Here is a 16,684-nt window from a genome sequence, read left to right as displayed (position 1 = left end):
GGAAATGTAAAGAGGCACGAAGAGCAAAAAACCAGATAAATATGTAAGTAAACCAAATCAATACTGACTGCAGAAAACAACAGTAATAATGTTTTGTGAGATTAAAAAATGAAAATTAAAATATATGACAACAATGGTAAATAAGTAGGAAGGGTGATAAATAAGTGATAAATTGAAAGTATTTGAATTTTCTAGGAAAACATGACTACTACTTTGTGAAGGATACAAGGTATAATCTCTAGGATAACCACAAGAAGAAAAGTAAAAGAATATATGACTAATAAATAAAGAGGAAGAGGATTTTGAAAAAGATTTTAAAATTTTATATAAAGTACATTGTGATGCATATATTTGAAAATTACTTTTTTCACTTATGATGAAATATTTTTATAAATTTTTTTAAAGATCTTTTATTTTTTATTTTTAAGTAATCTCTACACCCAAGATGGGGCTCAAACTCACAACCCTGAAATCAAGAGTCACATGCTCTACTGATTGAACCAGCCAGGTGCCCCATTACTTTTTTCACTTATTATGAAATCTTAGGATAAAGTTTCATTCATACATTTATTTGTTTTGATTGCTGTAAACTGTCATCCACTCTCTCACCGACAGGCAGGTTTTTGGGTCGTTTCCAGGCTTTTGCTGAACAGTGGTGTGTTGAAACTTCTTGTGCATTTCTCTTACTATATATATTTTAACTTTCTTTTTCCACCAAACAAAGAAGATTGCTGGGTCACAAGTGTGTTTTTTTCTCCCCCAACTTTGGAATGTAATGCCAAAGCATTTTTATTTTTTTAATCTCACCAGCAACACATACAAGATTTTATGAGCCTACACCTTATCCAACATTTGGTATTATCAGTCTTTGGAATTTTTACCAACGAAATGGCTGTATCATTGTGATCTTTATTTGCATTTTCTTGCTCACCAAGAATGCTGACCATCTCTTTGCATTTATTGGGCATATGTAATTTCCTCTTCTGTTAAATACTTCTTCAGATTTCCTGGCTACTTTTTATTGGGTTGTTTGTGGTTTTTTTATTAATTTTTAGGAATTCATTATATATTCTTGGTATTATTTGTCACTTATGTATATTATGAATATCTTAAGATTCTATTTTTTTCACTTGCTTTTGATCAGTACAAATTCTTAATTTTAATAAGCCCTGAACAACTTTTTAGTTCTCTCTTAATTTAACAATGGTCTTTTAATAGATTTGCTTACTTCTTGATGGGCTTGTTGCTAATTTAATCCAAATCCTTCCCAAAGTGTCCAGCTTTTCTCTTGAGATATTCAAATTAGGTAATCCAACAATTTCAACTTCCTGAAGAATTCCTTCCTGGAAACTTGTGACCTGTTCCATCCTGGACATGTTGCTTTCTAGGCACAGCTGTCACCTTGAGGTCTCCAATCAATCCATCCTACAGACTCTCCTTTTCTCTGTTTCTTGGATCCTAGGTCTTACTCTTTCTCACTTCACTTCCTTGTTTTGGTGGAACATATCCCCCTGTAGCTTCCTGAGAAGGGGTGCAAGGGAGATAGATTTTTAGAGATCTTCATTCTGCCCTCACACTTTTGGATGGGAATGGAACTGAAATTGGAAATGATTTCCCTCCAGAAGTTTGAAGGCTCTGTTCCATTGTCTTACAGCTTCTACTGTTATATTTGGAGGAGTTGGTGCCATTCTGATTCTTGATTCTGGTATGAAACCTCCCTTCCCCACCCCCCTGGAAATTGTAGGATTTTCTCTTTTTCCCCAGTGCTTTGAAATGCCATGATAGGATACAATGTGGGTCTATCTTAGACCACTGTGCTGGGCAAGCATGCCCAGTTTTAAGAAATTTTCTCGAATTACTTTCTATAATTTCCTGCCCTCCATTTTCTCTGTGTCCTCTTTCTGGAAACCCTATTATTTAGGTATTGAATCTTTTGGATTGGTTGTCTTATTTTCTTATTTTTTCTCTCCTACTTTCTGTATCTTTGTCTTTTTATTGTACTTTCTGACATAAATCTTAAATTCTATCTTCTGTATTGATCCTTTAGTTCATCTAAACTTCCTTCATATCTGCTATCTTCATTTCCAAATGCTTGTTTCTTTGTACTCTGATTTTTTTTTTAAACATAACAACTTGTTCTTCTTTTATGAATGTAACAACTTCTCTTATTTTCTCAACATTTCACACACTCACAGCAAAGGTTTTCCTTGTTCTTTGGGTATTCCCTGGCTGTTTGCTCAAACCAAAAGCTGTCCACCAGAAAGCAGATTAGTAACTCTGTGCATGTATGTGTAGCTTGTTTACTGTAGTCTTCATTATAGGGCAATCGAGCTGGGCCTATTCCTTGGGAGATTCTTAATGTCAAGATCTTAGTTCTATTCCTTGGGGACTTCCTGATGTCAGGATCTTAGTTCTTTTCTCTCCCCCAGAGAAGATTTCTATTTTTCTGCCAGCTGCATGTTGGTTGACAGCCAGCAGTCTGGGAGCTGAGAAGGTCAGGGGAAGTTGCTGTGCAAAGTGGGAAAGGAATAAAAGAATAATTGCTTCATTAACACACTGTCAGAGAAGCCTTAACCCCATATTCACCCTTGCTTTCCAGAGATACCTGTGTCTTAGGGGATTTTGCAATGTAAATTAAGTTTCTGTTCAGCTTTCCTTATTGCAAGTTTAGGATTGCTTTCTCTAGTCCGCTAAGTCAATAACCATATGCTTTCCAGCCTTCAGAATTTTGAGACAACATTGTCTTCCTTCCTGTTTTCTCCGTTATTTTAGGTTTGTGCCTTTAACTGGAAATTCAACTCAAGCTTTTTAAAGGATTGTCAGATCAATCCAACAAGCATATACTGAGCACCTATCATGTGCCAAGTTCACAGATTCATCACAACATTAATGGATCTGTGAGCTTAGGGCTGTTATTAAATGCTGAACTGGAATGATAGATGCTTGTCAAGTCTTTATTGTTCTTGCAACCACTGGGCTACTTTCTCCAGCTCTGATGTCTTTTGTTTATTCTTTTATCTCTAGGGTACCATTAATTCTTTTTCTCATCTTCTATTGACTGGAAACATCTTTTCTCATCTGAAATTTCCTTTTAGATTTAAGCACATAACCTATTTCTGAGTCTGTGTCTTCTTCCTAAATAAAAATGTCTCCTTTACCAATCCAGAATAAATAGAGAGGATTTTAAACTCTGTCTAGTAAGAAAAATTACTTCTAATTTGTATTTAAGCTAAAAACACATCATCCTCTTCACTCTCACTGGGCAGTATCATGACTCTTTCTATGCCACAGACCTGGCAATAGTGATTCAGACTATTATAGTTAATCACTTTACACATTAAAATGCATTATTATTTACAGTGGTTCACTACTACTAGGAATTTCCGTATGTGTTGGCATAGCAGCTAAATTCCAACTCTACCGGTTATTAGCTACATGACTTTGAGTGAATCTTTTGTGTGTGTGCTTCATTTCCTCATGTGTAAAATGAGGAAGATAATGGCACCTCCCTCAAATGACAGCTTTCTCTTTGGTAAAATGAATATAATAATAGTATTTCCTCCAAAAAACCATTTTGAAGATTAGATGGCAAGCCCTGAGCACAGCACCTGGTGCACACAGTAGGCATCATGTGTTATTAACATCATCATTGTAATTATTTCTGTCCTCATCTAACAAATTAGGAAACAGAAGTTCAGAGAAGTTTACTTAATTTGTCTACAGTTGCACAGTTAGTCAACAGCAGAGCCAGAATGCAAACTATGGCAATTCTGTTACTACTAACACGTTTTTCAGAGTGTTGATATACCATGTGTCCATTAAAAATGTAGTTCTTTTTAGACTTATTAAGTATTTATTAATTGCCAATTATGTACTAGACAACATGGAGTTTAAATGGAATAAAACGGACTCACTTGGCAGGAACAATTTCACAAGTGAAGGAGAAGAGAAAGTAAGAAATGTCCATGCAACGGGGTAGCCTGGCACAGCTGTCAAAGCCTGGGTGGGCTGAGGAGGGCATCCACAGGGGATGGGGCCTACGGGAGGAGGGAGCAGATGCGACCCTGGGTAGGGTGACAGAACCCAAGCGGGATGAAGAGGGCATTTGCATGGGAAAGGGGGCAACGCTGGCAAAGGGGATGGCTTACTACATAGAGGGGAGTTAATAAAATAAATAAATATATTAAAGATAATAGGAGATAGATTGTTCATTGTTGGAGAAGGGGGTTACAAAATACGGAAAAGATGAAAACTAAAATTGACTTTGTGGTATTGTAATTATAATAATCAATTACTGGAATAATCAATTACTGGAATTGAGGGTAATGATATAAACTGTAATCTGTTCAGGAAACAGTAGTTTACAACCTTCCAACAAAGACAATCCCAAACCCAGAACACTTCAGGGTAAATTCTCATAACACTTAATGAAGAAATAATAATAATTCTACTCAAATTACTCTAAAAAATAGAGGAAGAAATACTTCCAAACTCATTCTATTAGGCCAGCATTACAATGACACCAGAAATCAAACAAAGATATTAAGACAGTAAGAGGCACTTAGAAACTGGGGGACCTGGGTGGCGCAGTTAGTTAGACATCCAACTCTTGGTTTTAGCTCAGGTTGTGATCTTGGAGTCATGTGAGATCAGGCACCAGGTTGGGCTCTGCGCTTAGCCAGGAGTCTGCTTCAGATTCTCTCTCCCTCTGGCCCTCCCACGCGTGTGAAAAAAGAGATAAACTTAAAAATTGATATCCCTCATGAACACAGATATAAAAATTCTAAACAAAATTTTAGCAAATCAAATCTAACAAAATATTAAAAGTATAGTACATTATAACTAAGTGGGATTTATCCCAGGAATGTAGGGTTGGCATAACATTATAAAACCAATCACTGGAATTCATCATGTGAACAAACTCAAAAAAGAAAAACATGGTCATCTCAACAGATGCAGAAAAAACATTTGAAAAAATCCAACTGAGATTCTGCTACTACCTTGTCAAGGGAAGCCTCTGTTGAAAATCACAGTTTTACAAAGATTAAAATATAGACAACTGTGTTCTCTTTTTGAGGCTATGCAAAAGTGGACTCATACCCATTCTCGTTACACACTGCTAGTGTATATTCTAACTTCCAATTATCTCCAACCTAAATACATTATGCTGTAGTTTAACTCAGTATTTCCCAAACTCTATTCTGTAAAACATTAGCATCCTTTGAAATATAAGGCTCTTCCTGTACCTTCAAGATGTACATTAATATACTAAAAGTTCTAATTCCAAGGAAGAAACCACATTCAGGGTTTTTTTTTCATGTGAATTTTGATCATTGCTTTCCTATCAGGGCAAATTATTCTATATTTACTGCTAAGAGCATTTTATTTTGACCCACCCATCTGTTCTTGCTTATATACTGTATAATTATTCACAGAGGCTGAAAAATCAGCAAGGTTATAGCAGTCTGGAACATCATGGAAGGGCAGATGTTCCTGACTTTGGCCTGTCACTGGATGGTCTCCTTTAAATACCACCTTTATTATGGCATTCCTCTACTCACAGACCTGCCTACACACACTATACCACCATAACTCTATACCACCAACACAGAAACTGGCAACTTTTCTTAGCAACTGTCCTAATTCTTTGATTTCAATATCTTTTAATTTCATTTTTCAAAGATTTTATTTATTAATTTGAGGGAGAGAGAGCATGGGGGAGAGAGAGTATGAGCAGGGGGGAGGGGCAGAGGAGAGGGAGAAGCAGACTCCCCTGAGTAGGGAGCCTGATGCAGGACTCGATCCCAGAACCCTGGGATCATGACCTGAGTCGAAGACAGACACTTAACCGACTGAGCCACCCAGGCGCCCTAATATCTTTTAATTTCATAAAAGAATTGAAAATATTTATCCTAGATGAATAAAAACAATAAATTAAATTGTCAAAAAAAATTTAGAAATCACAAAAATATCGATTAAAGCCACTTTCACTTGACTCATAGGAGCACTTTAAGGAGGCTTGTCTCCATACCCAGAGAAAGCCAAGTGATAAAAGTGAAATTTCTACTGGTGTTTCTAGCTGCTACAGTGAGAATGGTTGTGTCCCCCTCCAATTCGTATTTTGAAATCTTAACCCCTAAGAAGATGGTATTGGGAAGTGAGGCCTTTGGGAGGTGGGTAGGTCATGAGGGCAGAACTGCATGAATGGGATTAGTGCCTTTATGAGAGATCCACCTTTCTGCCAAGTGAGATGATAGCAAAAAGAAAATGGTTTATGAACTAGGAAGCAGCCCTCACTAGACAGTGAAGCTGCCAGAGCCTTGATCCAGAACTATGAGGAGTAAATCTCTGTTGTTTATAAGTCACCCAGTTTATGATATTTCGTTATACTAATCTGAAGAGACTAAGATACTAACACACTGTTTCTTTCCATAAGCATGGAAAACACATTAAAGGGAATTGTGTCCTGTGAGAGGTGAATCTATAAAAAAGCTGGGCATCAAGTCATAAACCTACCACAGAAAACCAAAATAAAACGGGAAACCCAGCAGAGCATTTTCCTTTTGTGTGCCCAGGGGATTAGTGACTTACTCTTTGTGCAAAGTACTGCACATCTTGGAAGCAAATAGTTTAAATAAGGTAGTAATATATTTAAGAGCGACTTTTGAAAGTTACAATCCCTAAGGAAGACAAAAGAATCTTTTCATTGCAAAAAAGAATTCCAACACATTTGTTGTAGCAAAGGAGCAAAATGAATTGTGGTGTGGGTAGGATGCTGAATTCACAAGAAGCAGCATTTTCTCCCAGCCTGATCCTGGATAAGTAATTTTTAAATTAAAGTGACTTTTCCTCACCACTTGGAATAGTTCTTGAATGAGTTATAAAGTGTTTGTGCTAACTGCATTAGACCAATGGTCATTTCCTATAAACAGGAACAAGATTTCAGCTAACCAAGAATAGTGTGAAAAACATTATTTTGACTCTTCCGCAGAGGCTGTAGTATGAAACCCATAAAAACAGGAAGATACTGAAATCAATTTACCATGATCTGACCTTACTGGTGAAATCAGGACAAGCCCTAAAAGACATATGCTCTGAAGCACAGGACCATCACAAGTGACACACTTGCATTGTACTGGATTGTGTATTTTGTCTTTCATTTCAAAAGGCAAAGGACCCGTATTATAATTAAGAAAACAAACAAACAAACCTCAGAAATACACTAATATTAGTTGTACTTAGGGCTAGTAAGAATGCAGTAGGAAAAATTATGGAGAAAACAGATTATTGCACTGACTCATCCAAACTATTATTTTCTGTTTCAGGAAAGAGGCTTTCAAAACAGACACAGTTTTAAGTTAAACTAACCTACTCCTGCCTCCTTTTTAGGGAACTGTCCCTTGCAAATTATATCTACTTATAAAAAAAATTTTACTCCAAAGAATACTTACTGAGGAAATATATATTTAGTGGGGACTTAACATCTTTTTAGCAGTGCCATGGTCTCTGTGAAGAACACAGAAGAAATTTAAGATACATTCTCTGCTCTGCTTCACCCTGTTAATTTTAGAGTTCTAGAAATAATACTAGAGGTTGTTTAAAAATGAAAATGTTTTATTTTCTTGATGAAACGTACTTGCAGATATGAATCTTAAACAAAGGTAAAATCCTGGATACTCTATTTTTTATTTACCTAGATGGAAGTTGTGATCTCTGTGTCTAGACAGCACCTATCACCCTAAAATAACCAAAAGAATGTTTTCTTTTTCCTTCATTAAATTACTGGCTCATTAAATTTGCACCTAGAAAAAGATAGTTTAATTGTCCACTGTTACATCATTAATATTTATTAACTAGGACTACAGCCAACAGAAATACATGTCCTATGTGCACCAAGAGAGGGCCTAAGAATAGTCATAGTAACACTATTGCAGAAGGTACAAAGTTCAGACAACCCAGACATCCAACATAACAGAATGGATAAGTAAACTGTGGTACATTTACACAACAGACTACTACAAAGCAATGAAAATGACCGAACTGCACCTACATTCAACCACATGGATAATAAATGGAAGAAGCAAGACTAAAGAATATATCAAGTATGATTGTATTTTTAAAAAGTTGCTAAACATACAACACAACTATTTAGATGTATCTGGTGCATATAGCTGCACACTTAAGTGGTAAAACTATAAAGAAAAGCAAGGAAATGATTACCGAAAAAGGAAAGCTAGAGCTTTCTCAGAGAAGAGAGGACAAGTGTGGGGAGAAGGTTGTGACTGCCAAGGGACCCACAAGGCTTTTGACATGTTGGTCAAATTCTTCCACATTTTATTTATTTATTTATTTTTTACCCATGGATGGCAGTTACAAGTGATGCTTATTCTTACAATCACTTGTAAACTGTAGACGTCATGTTACCACTTTTTAAAATAACATTATACTTCACAGTAAAATACATCTAAAAAACCCATGGGTTACCGTGCTAAATATTAAATACATACAATATATACATATATGCGTGTGTATAATATACACACTAAAAGCTACTGGTTTCAAGGGGAAAAAAAGCACAGTGATTCTATACTAGACTTCTCTTGTTCCTGTCCTTATCTGCTGAGCAAATATTAAAAGAGCGAATGAACTTAGAAAATGAAAGAGATAGGGTGTAGAAGTACACTACAGAATACTATTCCCTGTCATGAATGTTATTTGAGAATGTGAAAGACTTATGTGGCTTTCTGGCTGATGGTGGAATTGCATGTATATTCTTAGTCTCTCCTTTGTCTATGATATAACTTGCTGATACAACTATGCAGAAGCAGTACTTGAGAAAAAATGAGCATCATTCTGTCCTTATAGTCGTGACACAGAAGCAGCTGTACTTTGATTTTACACCTAATGGCCTGCTCCTAAGTTTCCTGCTTCCACCAGTAATGTTGATGCTAATCTTTACAAAGTCTGCTTCTTTGAACAACAACAACAACAACAACAAAACCGCACTGAACTAACTCAGCCATGTCTGCTTATAAGTTATTTGACTTGAGTTTGGTCCAAATCAACCTATTTTTCCTCCATGCTCCTGAATTAGCTGGGTAATAGGTTATTATGTTAACTTTTCATCTGGCCTGGAAAAAACGTGTGACATCTAAATACTGGTGATACGATGATATCCTCAAAGCCTCCTTCATCAATGATCCCAATACAAGTCTTGGTTAACAGACTGACATTTTCAAACTCTGATATATCACACAAGAAAGAAAATGGGGGGCGCCTGGGTGGCTCAGTTGGTTAAGTGACTGCCTTCGGCTCAGGTCATGATCCTGGAGCCCCTGGATAGAGTCTCGCATCAGGCTCCCTGCTCGGCAGGGAGCCTGCTTCTCCCTCTGACCCTCCCTCCTCTCATGCGCTCTCTGTCTCTCTCATTCTATCTGTCTCAAATAAATAAATAAAATCTTTAAAAAAAAAAAGAAAGAAAGAAAAAGAAAATGGGTTGACCAACTGCCCACCTTTATGCTCCAGAATGGATTTCCTGAAGGGAACACAGAAAAATCCATAGGGCAACTTTATTCTCCCATCTGTGATCAGGATTTATTCTATAGCTCTTGGGTAGGTCAAAATCAGTTTTACATTTAAGAATACCTGAATCTGATCTGTGCTCTTAGAAGTTAAATGTCATTTTTCAAAGTCAATCCCACCAAGTAATGTTGTGGTATAAACAACGTTGAGGGCAATATAGGTCACTCTTGATCTCTGCCAAAGGTTTATCCACAGCATAGATTTCTTCAAGCAAACCGTGATCCAAAGCTTGGTAAAATAACCAACAATACTGCTTAAGTCACATGTGGTCAACAGTCTGTCTACTTAATCTAACACTCAGACTCAGTGCCTTCAAGGCAAAATAATTATTTGTCTATCACCTGGCAAAGATAAACACTGAAGGAAAATGGGCATCTCTTTTTACACTGGTGTGTTATTTCCTCCTGAGTTAATACTTCCTCTCATATGAGGGATAAATTCTGCAAGGAGGAAAGGAAAAAGAGCTATAAAGCAATCTTATAATGAAGCTGCATTATTCTACCTAAGTAGTATCTACATTATAGCCCATTACATGGCTCAAAAATAGTATGGGTCAAAGGATATTTCCCCAAATATAACTAAATACTCTAAGAACATGATACAACAGAGTTATAAACCATAACTCCTGTTCCCCAAAATCACTGTTATATATGGGGTGACACCGAATTAGAGTTCCCCAAAATATCACTCATGTTCAAATATAAATTCTAAGACTTATTTCAAAACCAAATCTCATTGTGTTGGGATTCATTACCACTTGGCTTACAGAATACCATGGCTGTCCTCACTTAAAATGATAAAAACTGACAGTACAGAATATACCTCTTTTTACAGAGCAAAAGAAAATATATTCTAGGACAAAATGTAAACTTCATATATTGAGAAAACATTTTAACAGAGGAGGGATAAAAATATTACCTTACATTTGTGAATAACTGGAATTCAAATTTGGGCCTTCCGATTTCATGGCTGGTGTGCTTTCAGTACAACACAGGTGTCCTTAGCTTCCTTGATAATGATTTATCCAAAATCTTCCTATGAAAAAAAGTGATTTTAGAAAGTAACTGCAACAGTTCAGTCTTTTGTTTTTAAAGATAAACATGTGCTCTCATTTATTTCTACCACCTCTCCCAAACAATTCCTTATAGAATAAAATCTGAGGGGGTGCCGGGGGTTGTTGGTTAAGTATCCGACTCCTGATTTTGGCTCAGGTCATGATCTCAGGGTTGTGAGAGATCAAGCCCTGTATTGGGCTCCGTACTGGGCATGGAGCCTGCTTAAGATTCTCTCTCTCCCTGTGCCCCTTTCCCCACCTCTCTCTCTCCCCCCTGCTGTCTAAAAAAAAATAAAAATAAAATCAGAGGGGAAAAAACATATATTTTCTTAGATTCTTTTTTTTTTTAAGATTTTATTTATTTTGACACAGAGGGAGTGAGTGAGAGAGGGAACACAAGCAGGGGGAGTGGGAGAGGGAGAAGCTGCTTCCCGCCAAGATGCGGGGCCCAATCCTAGGACCCTGGGATCATGACCTGAGCCCAAGGCAGACGCTTAATGACTAAGCAACCCAGGCGCCCCTAAAACCGTGCATTTTCTAAGCAAACATTTTCCCTTAAGACTCCCCTCTAGCATCTGAGGAATTAGAAGATCACAGCCATACGCCTCTTTCCCCACTGCTCAGCAGCAGTCAGTGACCAAGCAGCAAGATAACCAAAGCAAGAATAGGGTCTAGAGACTGCAAATAATATTACAGACGATTTTAATTGAACACTAGACCAGAAATTAAGTATAAACGGTTTCTAAATCAAATATGGTTTAAAAGTAATTAAAGACTTATAGCAAGAAGCTTACTTGTTAATTCATTAAAGTCAAGATCACACTTATTCAGATAATTTCAACCATCCAGCAGCTTCAATTGCAATTTTATTTCCTTTAATTAATCTCTCTCAAGATACATATAGACACAGCACAATCTTTATTTTATTGGGTTATAATATTACTTTAAAATTTTATAGGCCAGCATGGTGATTTTTGTACAATTGCCAAATTCTGAGTTTTGATAAAGGGTGTCAAACATGTAAATTCACCACCAATGAGTAAACAGTTGTTGCTATATTTAAAATTAAGCTTCCCTCAGTTTTTGGACAGTTTTGGATAGCCAGTGATTGCTTATATAAATAAGTAATGTGCTGTATATACAGAAAATAAAATTTTAAATGCTTATCTTTGTGTCAAACTGTGTCTCTTTAAGCAAAAATAGACAATTCTCAATCAATGTATACCAACTCTGCATTAGACATTTTAAAGTTGACTAACACAAAGAAGGAATTCTAAAACAATCACCCAAAGCATTAAAAAAATGTCATCCTGGTAGACCAGTTTCATTAAACTAACTGCATAAGAAGCTGTGTGTCTGAAAATGGAACAGAGAAATCTGACACACAAAACTCATGTTATCAGGAAAAATTAAAAAATAACTTAAAAAGTTGCTATCAAATATTTCATATGCATCTGTGGTTTTTGATTAGTTGAGTGTTGCCTTTCAATGATTGACTTCCCTCTCATTCAATGCCCCTGCTTAGGTTCAAAGTTGACAAAACTGATACAGTACTTGGTTGGACAGCAGAGAATCTCCCACCAACGGCTAGGACAGGAGTCTAGGGAGAAGCCACAGCTGTGTTTTCTTGCAGTCATGATGTAACAGACTGTCTAGATCAGTGATTTCTGAGCTTGTCTGCACATTGGAGTCACCTGGGGACTCAAAACACTATTGATGCCTGTATTCCATTGCTAAAAAGTGTGATTTAATTGATCTAAGTGTGGCCTGGGCTTTGGAATTTTAAATAGATCTTTAGGTGATTCTAACATGTAGACAAACTTGGAAAGAAAAAATGGTCCATGTTCTTTTATATTCCTAGTTTATAAATTTTTGACTAATTAGGTTCATGTCTTTTTTAGCACTCTTCCTTTATCAGTCTTATGCCATTTGGGGAAACCTACCAAAGCACAACTTGTTCTGGAATACTGTCAAAAGGAGAATAAAAGGAAGAATAAGAGGATGAATAAGCTAAATTTCATAAAATGTTTCTTCATGACAATAATTACTAGTGTATGCATTTTTTCCCCCCAAATCCAAGCCCTAGAAACTTTGTTTGACATCCTAAAACCATACTGAAGAATTACAGAATACTGCCTACAATAATCTGGAGTTTTAAGTAATGATCTGGATTTGTATGACCTATCCTAGCTTTCCACTTTATCAGATGGAGCACGGGCAGCTGCTGGAACAAGGAAGAGGAATAAGGAATTGGGTCTTATACATGAATAAACCTGTGGAGATACTAAGTTCATTAATGTTCTTGTTGGCAGGAATCAGAATGGCTTAGAGGCAGCCAAGTTGAATTACAGGGTTGATTTACTTAAGAGATACATGTTATGCGGACATCAGCTTTTTTTTTTTTTTTGCACCAGCCTCAAGGCAGGCTTGAGATGAGACAAAGTGCAGCCCTTCCTTTCACAGTAAGATTCAGTTGTATTTCCCTGTGGCTTCTCTGCCTCCTGAGGGGGTATATGAGCTGTCTAGACGAGAGAAGAAAGAAAATAGTTTTAAAAGTTCAAAAGTGTCAGTTTATCACTAGCAAATAATGGGCATAACTAGATATCTTTACTCCTTAAAAAAAAAAAGTACCCACAACACGAGTAAATTGAAACTGGAAAGCAAGTATCACAATGTCAGGGATTCAAAATAACAACATGTAACTTCATTCTGATACACAGGATTAACATGCTCTAGGTAGACTGATGTACTGAGCGGAATGTACTGCTCCTTTGAAATTAAAACAAATGACCAATGGGTGCTTGGGTGGCTCAGTCGTTAAGCATCTCCTTCGGCTCAGGTCATATTCCCAGGGTTCTGGGATTGAGCCCCAATAGGGCTCCCTGCTCAGTGGGAAGCCTGCTTCTCCCTCTCCCACTCCCCCTGGTTGTGTTCCCTCTCTCACTGTCTGTCTCTCTGTCAAATAAATAAAATCTTAAAAAAAAAAAAAGCAAAAAAACCCAAACAAACAAAAAAACACAAATGACCAATACGGTCAACTAATATTTGACAAGGAGCCAAGAATACTCAATAGAGAAGAGACAGTCTTTTCAATAAATGGTGCTGGGACAATTGGATGTTCACATGTAAGAGAATGAAACTGGACCCATATCCTATACCACTCAACAAAAATTAACTTAAAATGAATTAAAGACTTAAATGTGAGAACCGGAGCAGGGCAGAACTTCAAATTAGTTGAAACTCCTAGAAGAAAACATAGGAATAAAGCATCTTGACATTGGTTTTGGTAATGAATTTTTGGATATGACACCTAAAACACAAGCAACAAAATAAAAAATAAACGAGTGGGACTACCTCAAATTAAAAAGCTTCTGCATAGGCAAAGAAACTATCAATAAAGTGAAGAGACAACCTACGGAATTGGAAAAAATATTTGCAAACCATCTATTTGATGATGGGTTAATACCCAAAATACACAAAAAAATTCATACAACTCAATGGTAAAAAACCCAATAACCCAATTAAAACATAGGCAAAGGACCTGAATAGACATTTATTCATTTGAGACAGAGAGAGAGAGAGAGCAAGAATGAGCAGGGGGGAAAGGCAGAGAGAGAGGGAGAAGCAGACTCCCCACAGAGCCAGGAGCTCAACGCGGGGCTCAATCCCAGGATCTGGAGATCATGACCTGAGCCTAAGGCAGAAACTTAACCATCTGAACCACCCTAGGACCCCCTTAATAGACATTTCACTATAGAACATATACCAAAGGCCAACAGGCACATGAAAAGATGCTCAACATAATAGCCATGAAAGAAATGCAAATTAAAACCACAATGAGATATCAACTCATGCCTGTGAGAATGGCCATCATCAGAAAATAGAGATAACAAAAGCTGGCATTGTTGTGAAAAAAGGGGAACCTGTGTGCACTGCTGGTGGATTGTTAGTTGGTGTAGCCACTATGCAAAAACAATATGGAGGATCCTCAAAAAATTGAAAATAGAACTACAATATCCATCAGTTTCACTTCTGAGAATACATCCAAAAAGAAAAAAACACTAACTCAAAAAGATGTTCATAGCAGCATTATTTACAATAGTCAAGACATGGAAACAACCTAAATGTCCACCAGTGGATAGATGGATAAAGAAGTTGTGGTATATACATACAATGGAATATTATTAAACCATAAAAAAAATGAGGAAATCCTACCATTTTTGCAACAACGCCGATGGACCTTGAATGCATTACACTAAGTGAAATAAGTCAGTCAGTTAGGTGGAATCTAAAAAAGAAAAAAAAAAAACCCTTGGAAAAAGAGATCAGACTTGTGTTTACCAGATGCAGTGGGTGGGAAAGGGGTTAAGTGGAGGAAGGTGGTCAAAAGGTACAAACTTGCAGTTATAAGATAAATAAGTACTAGGGATGGAATGTGCAACATGATGACTGCAGCTAACACTGCTGTATGAAAAATATAAAAGTTGTTGAGAGTAAATTCTGTGAGTTCTCATCATAGGAGAAAATTTTTTAACTTTTTTCTTTCTTTTCTTTTTATTGTATTTACAGAACATGGATGTTAGCTGAACCTATTGTGGTAATCATTTCACAAAATATTTAAATCAAACCATCCTGCTGTAAGCCTTGAACATACACAGTGATGTATGTCAATCATTTCTCAATAAACTGGAAAAAAAAAAGATCAGATCATGATGAGGATATGGGGCTGTCACCATCCAAACCCTTTCCACTTCAGGACACAATACAATCTGATGTCAGCTCAAAATTCTAATAACTGGGCAAAGCAAGATATTCCTAACCTAAATGGGAAGAGGGGCAAAGGCATCTAAGGAGAGGAGTGTGTTGTGAGTGAACTGCAGTCAGTAGACACAAATGGTGAAAAGCAGCTTATACAGCGCAATTTTAAAGGTTTCTTTGGTTTAGTGAAATAGAAAACTTTCTAAAAGTCAATATAGCTATTCTCAAGATCATTCCTGTCTTAGTGAGAGCTGACTGCACCAAAACACATGGAGACAAAACAGAAGCTATGTTCTCGATTATTTCCAAATACACAAAATCATCCCCAAGATGTGCTCTTTTGGCAAGTGACATGGCAATTTGGTTTTCATTTCTAGTGCCAACTGCAACCAGTTGTTTCTTCTGAAGCTTTAAACTTAGGTCTAACACTGAACTGTTCATTTCCTTCTGTCTTCTGCTTTTGCTTCCCCCATATCTGTTGCCAAATTTACAGTCTACCACCCACACAACTGCCAAGCCAGAACCCAGGAGTCATCATGGGCTCCTCCCTTTGCATTTCAGTGCATGCTTCCCAGTCTTACACATTATGTATCCTAGTTAGCAAATTAATCCTCCCCTCTCCTCTTCATCCCTTCTGCCACCACTGCAGGGCATGTCATCATCCTAACTGGTCTCCATAACCCTAAATTTGTGTTCTGTCAACACTCCCCCTACCCTTCTGGATCTTTCCGGCCCTATTACTCAAATATGAACATACCACCACCCTGCTTATTCTCAAAAAACTTTGTCCCTTTACTCTTGTACTCCTTTGCCTGCAATGTTTATCCCTCCATGTTCTTATTCCAGATGACTAGCTTTTACATTTAGCTTCAGAAGAACATTTTCTATGTCAACCCTTTTCTATCAGGCTGTGTTAGGTGTTTCCTCTTCTGTGTTTATATCACCTTGTAAATAACTTTACTGGAGCATTGCTGTCATTGTTTGTTTACATGTTTATCCTCTCTTCTGACCTATGAATGAAAAGTGAGCTCCACTTCCCATTCAATGTTATAGCTCCTACATCTGGCACCCAGAGGGGGCTTACTAAATCAATTTATGCTGAATCAAAGATTCTTCATCTACTCCCTGGAATTACCTAGGGAACTTTTAAAAATACTGAGGCCTGGACCCATCCCAGACCAATTCAAATTGAATTTTTGGGGGTGAAGCCCAGGCACTTGTTTTAAAAAACTGCCAGGTGATTTTAATGTTAGTGGTTGAAAACCACTGTGCTAAATCATTTATCTGGAA

At 37.0% G+C, this 16,684-nt stretch overlaps 1 long non-coding RNA gene across 5 annotated transcripts in view; it reads right to left on the bottom strand.

Annotated features, from left to right (window-relative positions):
* Positions 1-16,684, bottom strand: part of LOC118016821 — a 65,304-nt gene that overhangs the window by 34,914 nt on the left and 13,706 nt on the right. For 2 of the 5 annotated variants that reach the window (XR_004680921.1, XR_004680920.1), the window contains exon 2: positions 10,501-10,617. This is a non-coding gene — a long non-coding RNA (uncharacterized LOC118016821). Of the gene's footprint in view, positions 1-472; positions 2,509-10,500; positions 10,618-16,684 lie in introns of those variants that run through there. The other 3 variants (XR_004680923.1, XR_004680919.1, XR_004680922.1) reach the window with 2 other exon arrangements.

This window comes from Mirounga leonina, unplaced genomic scaffold (genome assembly GCF_011800145.1).
Source record: "Mirounga leonina isolate KUSES-001 unplaced genomic scaffold, KU_Mleo_1.0 Mir_168, whole genome shotgun sequence".
In the NCBI taxonomy this organism is placed as follows: Eukaryota; Metazoa; Chordata; class Mammalia; order Carnivora; family Phocidae; genus Mirounga; species Mirounga leonina.
This window is presented reverse-complemented; position numbering and strand designations above follow the sequence as displayed.